The sequence below is a fragment of the Cynocephalus volans genome, chromosome 4 (genome assembly GCF_027409185.1).
Source record: "Cynocephalus volans isolate mCynVol1 chromosome 4, mCynVol1.pri, whole genome shotgun sequence".
NCBI classification, from domain to species: Eukaryota; Metazoa; Chordata; class Mammalia; order Dermoptera; family Cynocephalidae; genus Cynocephalus; species Cynocephalus volans.
This window is the reverse complement of record NC_084463.1, coordinates 65049971-65065033: the sequence shown is the minus strand read 5'-3', so window position 1 is coordinate 65065033 and position 15063 is coordinate 65049971.

The window sequence follows — 15063 nt, the reverse complement described above, 5'->3', positions numbered from 1 at the left end:
TGTCAATCATGATTTGGAAGCTGGGGGGGTGGGGGATGAAAGAAAGAAAGAAAAACTGTTGTATCCCATTTCCTTGAACATTCATGGAAATTTCAAAAAAATAATAAAAGATTGTTAATCTGCATAAAGAAAAAGAGTAAGAATGCAGGAGATAGAATGTTCATGTTGTCAACCATGATTTGGAAGCTGGCGGGGCTGGGGGATAAAAGAAAGAAAGAAAAACTGTTGTATCCCATTTCCTTGAACATTCATGGAAATTTCAATACAATAATAAAAAGATTGTTAATCTGCATAAAGAAAAAGTGTAAGAATGCAGAAGATAGACGATTAGTGTTGTGAACCATGATTTGGAAGCTTGGGGGGTGGGGGATAAAAGAAAGAAAGAAAAACTCTGGTGTCACATTTCTATGAACATTCATTGAAATTTCAATAAAATAATAAAGAGATTCTTAATCTGCATAGAGAAAAAGAGTAAGAATGCAGAAGATAGAATATTAATGTTGTCAACCATGATTTGGAAGCTTGGGGGTGTGGGGGATAAAAGAATGAAAGAAAAACTGTTGTATTCCATTTCCTTGAACATTGATGGAAAGTTCAATAAAATAATAAAAAGATTGGTAATCTTCATAAAGAAAAAGAGTAAGAATGCAGGAGATAGAATGTTAATGTTGTCAACCATGATTTGGAAGCTGGCGGGGGTGGGGGATAAAAGAAAGAAAGAAAAACTTTTTTATCCCATTTCCTTGAACATTCATGGAAAGTTCAATAAAATAATAAAAAGATTGGTAATCTGCATAAAGAAAAAGGGTAAGGACGCAGAACATAGATTATTAATGTTCTCAACCATGATTTGGAAGCTTGGAGCGTGGGGGATAAAAGAAAGAAAGAGAAATTGTTGTATCCCATTTCCTGGAACATTCATGAAATTTCAATAAAATAATGACAAGATTGTGAATCTGGATAAAGAAAAAGAGTATGAAGGCAGAAGATAGAATATTATGTTGTCAACCATGATTTGGAAGCTGGGGGGTGTGGGGGATGAAAGAAAGAAAGAAAAACTGTTGTATCCCATTTCCTTGAACATTCATTGAAATTTCAATAAAATAATAAATAGATTGTTAATCTGCATAAAGAAAAAGGGTAAGAATGCAGAAGATAGAATATTAATCTTGTCACGCATGATTTGGAAGCTGGGGGTGTAGGGGGATGAAAGAAAGAAAGAAAAACTGTCGTATCCCATTTCCTTGAACATTCATGGAAATTTCAATAAAATAATAAAAAATTGTTAATCTGCATAAAGAAAAAGTGTAAGAATGCAGGACATTGAATATTAATATTGTCAACCACGATTTGGAAGCTGGGGGCGTGGGAGATGAAAAAAAGAAAGAAATAATGTTGTATCACATTTCCTTGAACATTCATGGAAATTTCAATAAAATAATAAAAAGATTGTTAGTCTGCATAAAGAAAAAGTGTAAGAATGCAGAAGATAGAATATTAATGTTGTCAACCATGATTTGGAAGCTGGCGGGGGTGGGGGATAAAAGAAAGAAAGAAAAACTGTTGTATCCCATTTCCTTGAACATTCATGGAAAATTCAATACAATAATAAAAAATTGTTAATCTGCATAAAGAAAAAGTGTAAGAATGCAGAAGATAGACGATTAGTGTTGTGAAACATGATTTGGAAGCTTGGGGGGTGGGGGATAAAAGAAAGAAAGAAAAACTCTTGTGTCACATTTCTATGAACATTCATTGAAATTTCAATAATATAATAAAGAGATTCTTAATCTGCATAGAGAAAAAGAGTAAGAATGCAGAAGATAGAATATTAATGTTGTCAACCATGATTTGGAAGCTTGGGGGGGTGGGGGATAAAAGAATGAAAGAAAAACTGTTGTATTCCACTTCCTTGAACATTGATGGAAAGTTCAATAAAATAATAAAAAGATTGGTAATCTGCATAAAGAAAAAGAGTAAGAATGCAGGAGATAGAATGTTAATGTTGTCAACCATGATTTGGAAGCTGGCGGGGGTGGGGGATAAAAGAAAGAAAGAAAAACTTTTTTATCCCATTTCCTTGAACATTCATGGAAATTTCAATACAATAATAAAAAGATTGTTAATCTGCATAAACAAAAAGGGTAAGAATGCAAAAGATAGAATATTAATGTTGTCAACCGTGATTTGTAAACTGGGGGGGAGTGGGGGATAAAAGAAAGAAGGAAAACAGTTGTATACCATTTCCTTGAACATTGATGGAAAGTTCAATAAAATAATAAAACGATTGTTAATCTGCATAAAGAAAAAGAGTAAGAACGCAGAACATAGATTATTAATGTTGTCAACCATGATTTGGAAGCTTGGAGCGTGGGGGATAAAAGAAAGAAAGAGAAATTGTTGTATCCCATTTCCTTGAACATTCATGAAATTTCAATAAAATAATGACAAGATTGTGAATCTGGATAAAGAAAAAGATTATGAAGGCAGAAGATAGAATATTATGTTGTCAACCATGATTTGGAAGCTGGTGGGTGTGGGGGATGAAAGAAAGAAAGAAAAACTGTTGTATCCCATTTCCTTGAACATTCATTGAAATTTCAATAAAATAATAAATAGATTGTTAATCTGCATAAAGAAAAAGTGTAAGAATGCAGAAGATAGAATATTAATCTTGTCAAGCATGATTTGGAAGCTTGTGGTTGGGGGATAAAAGAAAGAAAGAGAAATTGTTGTATCCCAATTCCTTGAACATTCATAAAATTTCAATAAAATAATAAAAAGATTGTTAATCTGCATAAAGAAAAAGAGTAAGAATGTAGAAGATAGAATATTAATGTTTTCAACCATGATTTCGAAGCTGGGGGGTTGGGGGATGATAGAAAGAAAGAAAAAGTGTCGTATCCCATTTCCTTGAACATTCATGGAAATTTCAATAAAATAACAAAAAGATTGTTAACCTGCGTAAAGAAAGAGTTAGAATGCAGAAGATAGAATATTAATGTTGGCAACCATGATTTGGAAGCTGGGGGGTATGGGGCATAAAAGAAAGAAAGAAAAACTGTTGTATCCCATTTCCTTGAACATTCATGGAAATTTCAATAAAATAATAAATAGATTGTTAATCTGCATAAAGAAAAAGTGTAAGAATGCAGAAGATAGAATATTAATCTTGTCAACCATGATTTGGAAGCTTGGGGTATGGGGCATAAAAGAAAGAAAGAAAAACTGTTGTATTCCATTTCCTTGAACATTCATGGAAATTTCATTAAAATAAAAAAGATTGTTCATCTGCATAAAGAAAAAGTGTAAGAATGCCGAAGATTGAATATTAATGTTGTCAACCACGCTTTGGAAGCTGGGGGCGTGGGGGATAAAAGAAAGAAAGAAAAAATGTTGTATCCCATTTCCTTGGACATTCATGGAAATTTCAATAAAATAATAAATAGATTGTTATTTACATAAAGAAAAAGTGTAAGATTACAGAAGATTGAATATTAATGTTGTCAACCATGATTTGGAAGGTGGGGGGTTGTGGGGGATAAAAGAAAGAAAGAGAAAATGTTGTATCCCATTTCCTTGAACATTCATGAAATTTCAATAAAATAATGACAGGATTGTTAAATGCATAAAGAAAACGAGTATGAAGGCAGAAGATACAATATTATGTTGTCAACCATGATTTGGAAGCTGGGGGGGTGGGGGATGAAAGAAAGAAAGAAAAACTGTTGTATCCCATTTCCTTGAACATTCATGGAAATTTCAAAAAAATAATAAAAGATTGTTAATCTGCATAAAGAAAAAGAGTAAGAATGCAGGAGATAGAATGTTCATGTTGTCAACCATGATTTGGAAGCTGGCGGGGCTGGGGGATAAAAGAAAGAAAGAAAAACTGTTGTATCCCATTTCCTTGAACATTCATGGAAATTTCAATACAATAATAAAAAGATTGTTAATCTGCATAAAGAAAAAGTGTAAGAATGCAGAAGATAGACGATTAGTGTTGTGAACCATGATTTGGAAGCTTGGGGCGTGGGGGATAAAAGAAAGAAAGAAAAACTCTGGTGTCACATTTCTATGAACATTCATTGAAATTTCAATAAAATAATAAAGAGATTCTTAATCTGCATAGAGAAAAAGAGTAAGAATGCAGAAGATAGAATATTAATGTTGTCAACCATGATTTGGAAGCTTGGGGGTGTGGGGGATAAAGGAATGAAAGAAAAACTGTTGTATTCCATTTCCTTGAACATTGATGGAAAGTTCAATAAAATAATAAAAGATTGTTAATCTGCATAAAGAAAAAGTGTAAGAATGCAGAAGATGGAATATTAATGTTGTCAACCATGATTTGGAAGCTGGGGGGGTAGGGGGATGAAAGAAAGAAAGAAAAACTGTTGTATCCCATTTCCTTGAACTTTCATGGAAATTTCAATAAAATAATAAAAGATTGTTAATCTGCATAAAGAAAAAGTGTAAGAATGCAGAAGATAGAATATTAATCTTGTCAACCATGATTTGGAAGCTTGGGGGGTGGGGGATAAAAGAAAGAAAGAGAAATTGTTGTATCCCAATTCCTTGAACATTCATGAAATTTCAATAAAATAATGACAAGATTGTTAATCTGCATAAAGAAAAAGAGTAAGAATGCAGAAGATAGAATATTAATGTCGTCAACCATGATTTGGAAGCTGGGGCCGCTGGAGGATAAAAGAAAGAAAAACTGTTGTATCCCATTTACTTGAACATTCATGGAAATTTCAATAAAATAATAAAAAGATTGTTAATCTGCATAGAGAAAAAGAGTAAGAATGCAGAAGATAGAATATTAATGTTTTCAACCATGATTGGGAAGCTCGGGGGGTAGGGGGATGAAAGAAAGAAAGACAAACTGTTATATACCATTTCCTTGAACACTCATGGAAATTCAAATAAAATAATAAAAAATTGTTAATCTGCATAAAGAAAAAGTATAAGAATGCTGAACATTGAATATTAATATTGTCAACCACGATTTGGAAGCTGGGGGCGTGGGGGATGAAAGAAAGAAAGAAATAATGTTCTATCACATTTCCTTGAACATTCATGGAAATTTCAATAAAATAATAAAAAGATTGTTAGTCTGCATAAAGAAAAAGTGTAAGAATGCAGAAGATAGAATATTAATGTTGTCAACCATGATTTGGAAGCTGGGGGGGTTGGGGATAAAAGAAAGTAAGAAAAACTGTTGTATCCCATTTCCTTGAACATTCATGGAAATTTCAATAAAATAATAAAAAGATAGTTAATCTGCATAAAGAAAAAGAGTAAAAATGCAGAAGATAGAATATTAATGTTGTCAACCATGAATTAGAAACTGCGGGCAAGTGGGGGATAAAAGAAAGAAAGAAAAACAGTTGTATCAAATTTCCTTGAACATTCATGGAAATTTTAATAAAATAATAAAAAGATTGTTAATCTGCATAAAATAAAAGTGTAAGAATGCAGAAGATTGAATATTACTGTTGCCAACCATGATTTGGAAGGTGGGAGGTGGTGGGGGATAAAAGAAAGAAAGAAAAACTGTTGTATTCCATTTCCTTGAACATTCATGGAAATTTCATTAAAATAATAAAAAGATTGTTCATCTGCATAAAGAAAAAGTGTAAGAATGCCGAAGATTGAATATTAATGTTGTCAACCACGATTTGGAAGCTGGGGGCGTGGGGGATAAAAGAAAGAAAGAAAAAATGTTGTATCCCATTTCCTTGGACATTCATGGAAATTTCAATAAAATAATAAATAGATTGTTATTTACATAAAGAAAAAGTGTAAGATTACAGAAGATTGAATATTAATGTTGTCAACCATGATTTGGAATGTGGGGGGTGTTGGGGGATAAAAGAAAGAAAGAAAAACTGTTGTATACCATTTCCTTGAACATTCATGGAAATTTCAATAAAATAATAAAACGATTGGTAATCTGCATAAAGAAAAAGAGTAAGAATGCAGAAGATAGAATATTAATGTTGTCAACCATGATTTGGAAGCTTGGGGAGTAGGGGATGAAAGAAAGAAAGAAAAATTGTTGTATCCCATTTCCTTGAACATTCATGGAAATTTCAAAAAAATAATGAAAGATTGTTAATCTGCATAAAGAAAAAGGGTAAGAATGCAGAAGATAGAATATTAATCTTGTCAAGCATGATTTGGAAGCTGGGGGTGTAGGGGGTTGAAAGAAAGAAAGAAAAACTGTTGTATCCCATTTCCTTGAACATTCATGGAAATTTCAATAAAATAATAAAAAATAGTTAATCAGCATAAAGAAAAAGTGTAAGAATGCAGGACATTGAATATTAATATTGTCAACCACGATTTGGAAGCTGGGGGCGTGGGGGATGAAAAAAAGAAAGAAATAATGTTGTATCACATTTCCTTGAACATTCATGGAAATTTCAATAAAATAATAAAAAGATTGTTAGTCTGCATAATGAAAAAGTGTAAGAATGCAGAAGATAGAATATTAATGTTGTCAACCATGATTTGGAAGCTGGCGGGGGTGGGGGATAAAAGAAAGAAAGAAAAACTGTTGTATCCCATTTCCTTGAACATTCATGGAAATTTCAATACAATAATAAAAAGATTGTTAATCTGCATAAAGAAAAAGTGTAAGAATGCAGAAGATAGACGATTAGTGTTGTGAAACATGATTTGGAAGCTTGGGGGGTGGGGGATAAAAGAAAGAAAGAAAAACTCTTGTGTCACATTTTTATGAACATTCATTGAAATTTCAATAAAATAATAATGAGATTCTTAATCTGCATAGAGAAAAAGAGTAAGAATGCAGAAGATAGAATATTAATGTTGTCAACCATGATTTGGAAGCTTGGGGGGGTGGGGGATAAAAGAATGAAAGAAAAACTGTTGTATTCCATTTCCTTGAACATTGATGGAAAGTTCAATAAAATAATAAAAAGATTGGTAATCTGCATAAAGAAAAAGAGTAAGAATGCAGGAGATAGAATGTTAATGTTGTCAACCATGATTTGGAAGCTGGCGGGGGTGGGGGATAAAAGAAAGAAAGAAAAACTTTTTTATCCCATTTCCTTGAACATTCATGGAAATTTCAATACAATAATAAAAAGATTGTTAATCTGCATAAACAAAAAGGGTAAGAATGCAGAAGATAGAATATTAATGTTGTCAACCGTGATTTGTAAACTGGGGGGGAGTGGGGGATAAAAGAAAGAAAGAAAAACAGTTGTATCCCATTTCCTTGAACATTCATGAAATTTCAATAAAATAATGACAAGATTGTGAATCTGGATAAAGAAAAAGAGTATGAAGGCAGAAGATAGAATATTATGTTGTCAACCATGATTTGGAAGCTGGGGGGTGTGGTGGATGAAAGAAAGAAAGAAAAACTGTTGTATCCCATTTCCTTGAACATTCATTGAAATTTCAATAAAATAATAAATAGATTGTTAATCTGCATAAAGAAAAAGTGTAAGAATGCAGAAAATAGAATATTAATCTTGTCAAGCATGATTTGGAAGCTTGTGGTTGGGGGATAAAAGAAAGAAAGAGAAATTGTTGTATCCCAATTCCTTGAACATTCATGAAATTTCAATAAAATAATGACAAGATTGTTAATCTGCATAAAGAAAAAGAATATGAAGGCAGAAGATAGAATATTATGTTGTCAAACATGATTTGGGAGCGGGGGGTGGGTGGGGGAGGAAAGAAAGAAAGAAAAACTGTTGTATCCCATTTCTTTGAACATTCATGGAAATTTCAATAAAATAATAAAAGATTCTTAATCTGCATAAAGAAAAAGAGTAAGAATGCAGAAGATTGAATATTAATGTTGTCAACCATGATTTGGAAGATGGCGGGGGTTCTGGACAAAAGAAAGAAAGAAAAACTGTTGTATCCCATTTCCTTGAACATTCATGGAAATTTCAATAAAATAATAAAAAGATTGTTAATCTGCATAAAGAAAAAGAGTAAGAATGCAGAAGATAGAATATTAATGTTGTCAACCATGATTTGGAAGCTGGCGGGGGTGGGGGATAAAAGAAAGAAAGAAAAACTTTTTTATCCCATTTACTTGAACATTCATGGAAATTTCAATAAAATAATAAAAAGATTGTTAATCTGCATAGAGAAAAAGAGTAAGAATGCAGAAGATAGAATATTAATGTTGTCAACCATGATTGGGAAGCTGGGGGGTGTTGGGGGATAAAAGAAAGAAAGAAAAACTGTTGTATCCCATTTCCTTGAACTTTCATGGAAATTTCTATAAAATAATAAAAGATTGTTAATCTGCATAAAGAAAAAGAGTAAGAATGCAGAAGATAGAATATTAATGTTGTCAACCATGATTTGGAAGCTGGCGGGGGTGGGGGATAAAAGAAAGTAAGAAAACCTGTTGTATCCCATTTCCTTGAACATTCATGGAAATTTCAATAAAATAATAAAAAGATAGTTAATCTGCATAAAGAAAAAGAGTAAGAATGCAGAAGATAGAATATTAATGTTGTCAACCATGAATTAGAAGCTGCGGGCAAGTGGGGGATAAAAGAAAGAAAGAAAAACTGTTGTATCCAATTTCCTTGAACATTCATGGAAATTTTAATAAAATAATAAAAAGATTGTTAATCTGCATAAAGTAAAATAGTAAGAATGCAGAAGATTGAATATTACTGTTGCCAACCATGATTTGGAAGGTGGGAGGTGGTGGGGGATAAAAGAAAGAAAGAAAAACTGTTGTATTCCATTTCCTTGAACATTCATGGAAATTTCATTAAAATAAAAAAGATTGTTCATCTACATAAAGAAAAAGTGTAAGAATGCCGAAGATTGAATATTAATGTTGTCAACCACGCTTTGGAAGCTGGGGGCGTGGGGGATAAAAGAAAGAAAGAAAAAATGTTGTATCCCATTTCCTTGGACATTCATGGAAATTTCAATAAAATAATAAATAGATTGTTATTTACATAAAGAAAAAGTGTAAGATTACAGAAGATTGAATATTAATGTTGTCAACCATGATTTGGAAGGTGGGGGGTGGTGGGGGATAAAAGAAAGAAATAATGTTGTATCACATTTCCTTGAACATTCATGGAAATTTCAATAAAATAATAAAAAATTGTTAATCTGCATAAAGAAAAAGTGTAAGAATGCAGGACATTGAATATTAATATTGTCAACAACGATTTGGAAGCTGGGGGCGTGGGGGATGAAAAAAAGAAAGAAATAATGTTGTATCACATTTCCTTGAACATTCATGGAAATTTCAATAAAATAATAAAAAGATTGTTAGTCTGCATAAAGAAAAAGTGTAAGAATGCAGAAGATAGAATATTAATGTTGTCAACCATGATTTGGAAGCTGGCGGGGCTGGGGGATAAAAGAAAGAAAGAAAAACTGTTGTATCCCATTTCCTTGAACATTCATGGAAATTTCAATACAATAATAAAAAGATTGTTAATCTGCATAAAGAAAAAGTGTAAGAATGCAGAAGATAGACGATTAGTGTTGTGAACCATGATTTGGAAGCTTGGGGGGTGGGGGATAAAAGAAAGAAAGAAAAACTCTTGTGTCACATTTCTATGAACATTCATTGAAATTTCAATAAAATAATAAAGAGATTCTTAATCTGCATAGAGAAAAAGAGTAAGAGTGCAGAAGATAGAATATTAATGTTGTCAACCATGATTTGGAAGCTTGGGGGGGTGGGGGATAAAAGAATGAAAGAAAAACTGTTGTATTCCATTTCCTTGAACATTGATGGAAAGTTCAATAAAATAATAAAAAGATTGGTAATCTGCATAAAGAAAAAGAGTAAGAATGCAGGAGATAGAATGTTAATGTTGTCAACCATGATTTGGAAGCTGGCGGGGGTGGGGGATAAAAGAAAGAAAGAAAAACTTTTTTATCCCATTTCCTTGAACATTCATGGAAATTTCAATACAATAATAAAAAGATCGTTAATCTGCATAAACAAAAAGGGTAAGAATGCAGAAGATAGAATATTAATGTTGTCAACCGTGATTTGTAAACTGGGGGGGAGTGGGGGATAAAAGAAAGAAAGGAAAACAGTTGTATACCATTTCCTTGAACATTCATGGAAAGTTCAATAAAATAATAAAAAGATTGGTAATCTGCATAAAGAAAAAGAGTAAGAACGTAGAACATAGATTATTAATGTTGTCAACCATGATTTGGAAGCTTGGAACGTGGGGGATAAAAGAAAGAAAGAGAAATTGTTGTATCCCATTTCCTTGAACATTCATGAAATTTCAATAAAATAATGTCAAGATTGTGAATCTGGATAAAGAAAAAGAGTATGAAGGCAGAAGATAGAATATTATGTTGTCAACCATGATTTGGAAGCTGGGGGGTGTGGGGGATGAAAGAAAGAAAGAAAAACTGTTGTATCCCATTTCTTTGAACATTCATTGAAATTTCAATAAAATAATAAATAGATTGTTAATCTGCAAAAAGAAAAAGTGTAAGAATGCAGAAGATAGAATATTAATCTTGTCAAGCATGATTTGGAAGCTTGGGGTTGGGGGATAAAAGAAAGGAAGAGAAATTGTTGTATCCCAATTCCTTGAACATTCATAAAATTTCAATAAAATAATAAAAAGATTGTTAATCTGCATATAGAAAAAGAGTAAGAATGTAGAAGATAGAATATTAATCTTTTCAACCATGATTTGGAAGCTGGGGGGTTGGGGGATGATAGAAAGAAAGAAAAAGTGTCGTATCCCATTTCCTTGAACATTCATGGAAATTTCAATAAAATAACAAAAAGATTGTTTACCTGCGTAAAGAAAGAGTTAGAATGCAGAAGATAGAATATTAATGTTGGCAACCATGATTTGGAAGCTGGGGGGTATGGGGGATAAAAGAAAGAAAGAAAAACTGTTGTATCCCATTTCCTTGAACATTCATGGAAATTTCAATAAAATAATAAATAGATTGTTAATCTGCATAAAGAAAAAGTGTAAGAATGCAGAAGATAGAATATTAATCTTGTCAACCATGATTTGGAAGCTTGGGGGGGGGGGGATAAAAGAAAAAAAGAGAAATTTTTATATCCCAATTCCTTGAACATTCATGAAATTTCAATAAAATAATGACAAGATTGTTAATCTGCATAAAGAAAAAGAATATGAAGGCAGAAGATAGAATATTATGTGGTCAAACATGATTTGGAAGCTGGGGGTGGTTGGGGGATGAAAGAAAGAAAGAAAAACTGTTGTATCCCATTTCTTTGAACATTCATGGAAATTTCAATAAAATAATAAAAGATTCTTAATCTGCATAAAGAAAAAGTGTAAGAATGCAGAAGATTGAATATTAATGTTGTCAACCATGATTTGGAAGATGGCGGGGGTTCTGGACAAAAGAAAGAAAGAAAAACTGTTGTATCCCATTTCCTTGAACATTCATGGAAATTTCAATAAAATAATAAAAAGATTGTTAATCTGCATAAAGAAAAAGAGTAAGAATGCAGAAGATAGAATATTAATGTTGTCAACCATGATTTGGAAGCTGGGGCCGCTGGAGGATAAAAGAAAGAAAGAAAAACTGTTGTATCCCATTTACTTGAACATTCATGGAAATTTCAATAAAATAATAAAAAGATTGTTAATCTGCATAGAGAAAAAGAGTAAGAATGCAGAAGATAGAATATTAATGTTGTCAACCATGATTGGGAAGCTGGGGGGTGTTGGGGGATAAAAGAAAGAAAGAAAAACTGTTGTATCCCATTTCCTTGAACTTTCATGGAAATTTCTATAAAATAATAAAAGATTGTTAATCTGCATAAAGAAAAAGAGTAAGAATGCAGAAGATGGAATATTAATGTTGTCAACCATGATTTGGAAGCTGGGGGGGTAGGGGGATGAAAGAAAGAAAGAAAAACTGTTGTATACCATTTCCTTGATCATTCATGTAAATTTCAATAAAATAATAAAAAATTGTTAATCTGCATAAAGAAAAAGTGTAAGAATGCAGAACATTGAATATTAATATTGTCAACCACGATTTGGAAGCTGGGGGCGTGGGGGATGAAAGAAAGAAAGAAATAATGTTGTATCACATTTCCTTGAACATTCATGGAAATTTCAATAAAATAATAAAATGATTGTTAGTCTGCATAAAGAAAAAGTGTGAGAATGCAGAAGATAGAATATTAATGTTGTCAACCATGATTTGGAAGCTGGCGGGGGTGGGGGATAAAAGAAAGTAAGAAAACCTGTTGTATCCCATTTCCTTGAACATTCATGGAAATTTCAATAAAATAATAAAAAGATAGTTAATCTGCATAAAGAAAAAGAGTAAGAATGCAGAAGATAGAATATTAATGTTGTCAACCATGAATTAGAAGCTGCGGGCAAGTGGGGGATAGAAGAAAGAAAGAAAAACTGTTGTATCCAATTTCCTTGAACATTCATGGAAATTTTAATAAAACAATAAAAAGATTCTTAATCTGCATAAAGTAAAAGAGTAAGAATGCAGAAGATTGAATATTACTGTTGCCAACCATGATTTGGAAGGTGGGAGGTGGTGGGGGATAAAAGAAAGAAAGAAAAACTGTTGTATTCCATTTCCTTGAACATTCATGGAAATTTCATTAAAATAAAAAAGGTTGTTCATCTGCATAAAGAAAAAGTGTAAGAATGCCGAAGATTGAATATTAATGTTGTCAACCACGCTTTGGAAGCTGGGGGCGTGGGGGATAAAAGAAAGAAAGAAAAAATGTTGTATCCCATTTCCTTGGACATTCATGGAAATTTCAATAAAATAATAAATAGATTGTTATTTACATAAAGAAAAAGTGTAAGATTACAGAAGATTGAATATTAATGTTGTCAACCATGATTTGGAAGGTGGGGGGTTGTGGGGGATAAAAGAAAGAAAGAGAAAATGTTGTATCCCTTTTCCTTGAACATTCATGAAATTTCAATAAAATAATGAGAAGATTGTTAAATGCATAAAGAAAACGAGTATGAAGGCAGAAGATACAATATTATGTTGTCAACCATGATTTGGAAGCTGGGTGGGTGGGGGATGAAAGAAAGAAAGAAAAACTGTTGTATCCCATTTCCTTGAACATTCATGGAAATTTCAAAAAAATAATAAAAGATTGTTAATCTGCATAAAGAAAAAGAGTAAGAATGCAGGACATAGAATGTTCATGTTGTCAACCATGATTTGGAAGCTGGCGGGGGTGGGGGATAAAAGAAAGAAAGAAAAATTGTTGTATCCCATTTCCTTGAACATTCATGGAAATTTCAATACAATAATAAAAAGATTGTTAATCTGCATAAAGAAAAAGTGTAAGAATGCAGAAGATAGACGATTAGTGTTGTGAACCATGATTTGGAAGCTTGGGGGGTGGGGGATAAAAGAAAGAAAGAAAAACTCTGGTGTCACATTTCTATGAACATTCATTGAAATTTCAATAAAATAATAAAGAGATTCTTAATCTGCATAGAGAAAAAGAGTAAGAATGCAGAAGATAGAATGTTAATGTTGTCAACCATGATTTGGAAGCTGGCGGGTGTGGGGGATAAAAGAAAGAAAGAAAAACTTTTTTATCCCATTTCCTTGAACATTCATGGAAATTTCAATACAATAATAAAAAGATTGTTAATCTGCATAAACAAAAAGGGTAACAATGCAGAAGACAGAATATTAATGTTGTCAACCGTGATTTGTAAACTGGGGGGGAGTGGGGGATAAAAGAAAGAAAGGAAAACAGTTGTATACCATTTCCTTGAACATTCATGGAAAGTTCAATAAAATAATAAAAAGATTGGTAATCTGCATAAAGAAAAAGAGTAAGAACGCAGAACATAGATTATTAATGTTCTCAACCATGATTTGGAAGCTTGGAGCGTGAGGGATAAAAGAAAGAAAGAGAAATTGTTGTATCCCATTTCCTGGAACATTCATGAAATTTCAATAAAATAATGACAAGATTGTGAATCTGCATAAAGAAAAAGAATATGAAGGCAGAAGATAGAATATTACGTTGTCAAACATGATTTGGAAGCTGGGGGTGGGTGGGGGATGAAAGAAAGAAAGAAAAACTGTTGTATCCTATTTCCTTGAACATTCATGGAAATTTCAATAAAATAATAAAAAGATTGTAAATCTGCATGAAGAAAAAGATTAAGAATGCAGAAGATTGAATGTTAATGTTGTCAACAACGATTGGGAATCTGGGGGGTTGTGCGGGATAAAAGAAAGAAAGAAAAACTGTTGTATCCCATTTCCTTGAATATTCATGGAAATTTCAATAAAATAATAAAAAGATTGTTAATCTGCATAGAGAAAAAGAGTAAGAATGCAGAAGATAGAATATTAATGTTGTCAACCATGATTGGGAAGCTGGGGGGTGTTGGGGGATAAAAGAAAGAAAGAAAAACTGTTGTATCCCATTTCCTTGAACTTTCATGGAAATTTCAATAAAATAATAAAAGATTGTTAATCTGCATAAAGAAAAAGAGTAAGAATGCAGAAGATGGAATATTAATGTTGTCAACCATGATTTGGAAGCTGGGGGGGTAGGGGGATGAAAGAAAGAAAGAAAAACTGTTGTATCCCATTTCCTTGAACATTCATGGAAATTTCAATAAAATAATAAAAAATTGTTAATCTGCATAAAGAAAAAGTGTAAGAATGCAGGACATTGAATATTAATATTGTCAACAACGATTTGGAAGCTGGGGGCGTGGGGGATGAAAAAAAGAAAGAAATAATGTTGTATCACATTTCCTTGAACATTCATGGAAATTTCAATAAAATAATAAAAAGATTGTTAGTCTGCATAAAGAAAAAGTGTAAGAATGCAGAAGATAGAATATTAATGTTGTCAACCATGATTTGGAAGCTGGCGGGGCTGGGGGATAAAAGAAAGAAAGAAAAACTGTTGTATCCCATTTCCTTGAACATTCATGGAAATTTCAATACAATAATAAAAAGATTGTTAATCTGCATAAAGAAAAAGTGTAAGAATGCAGAAGATAGACGATTAGTGTTGTGAACCATGATTTGGAAGCT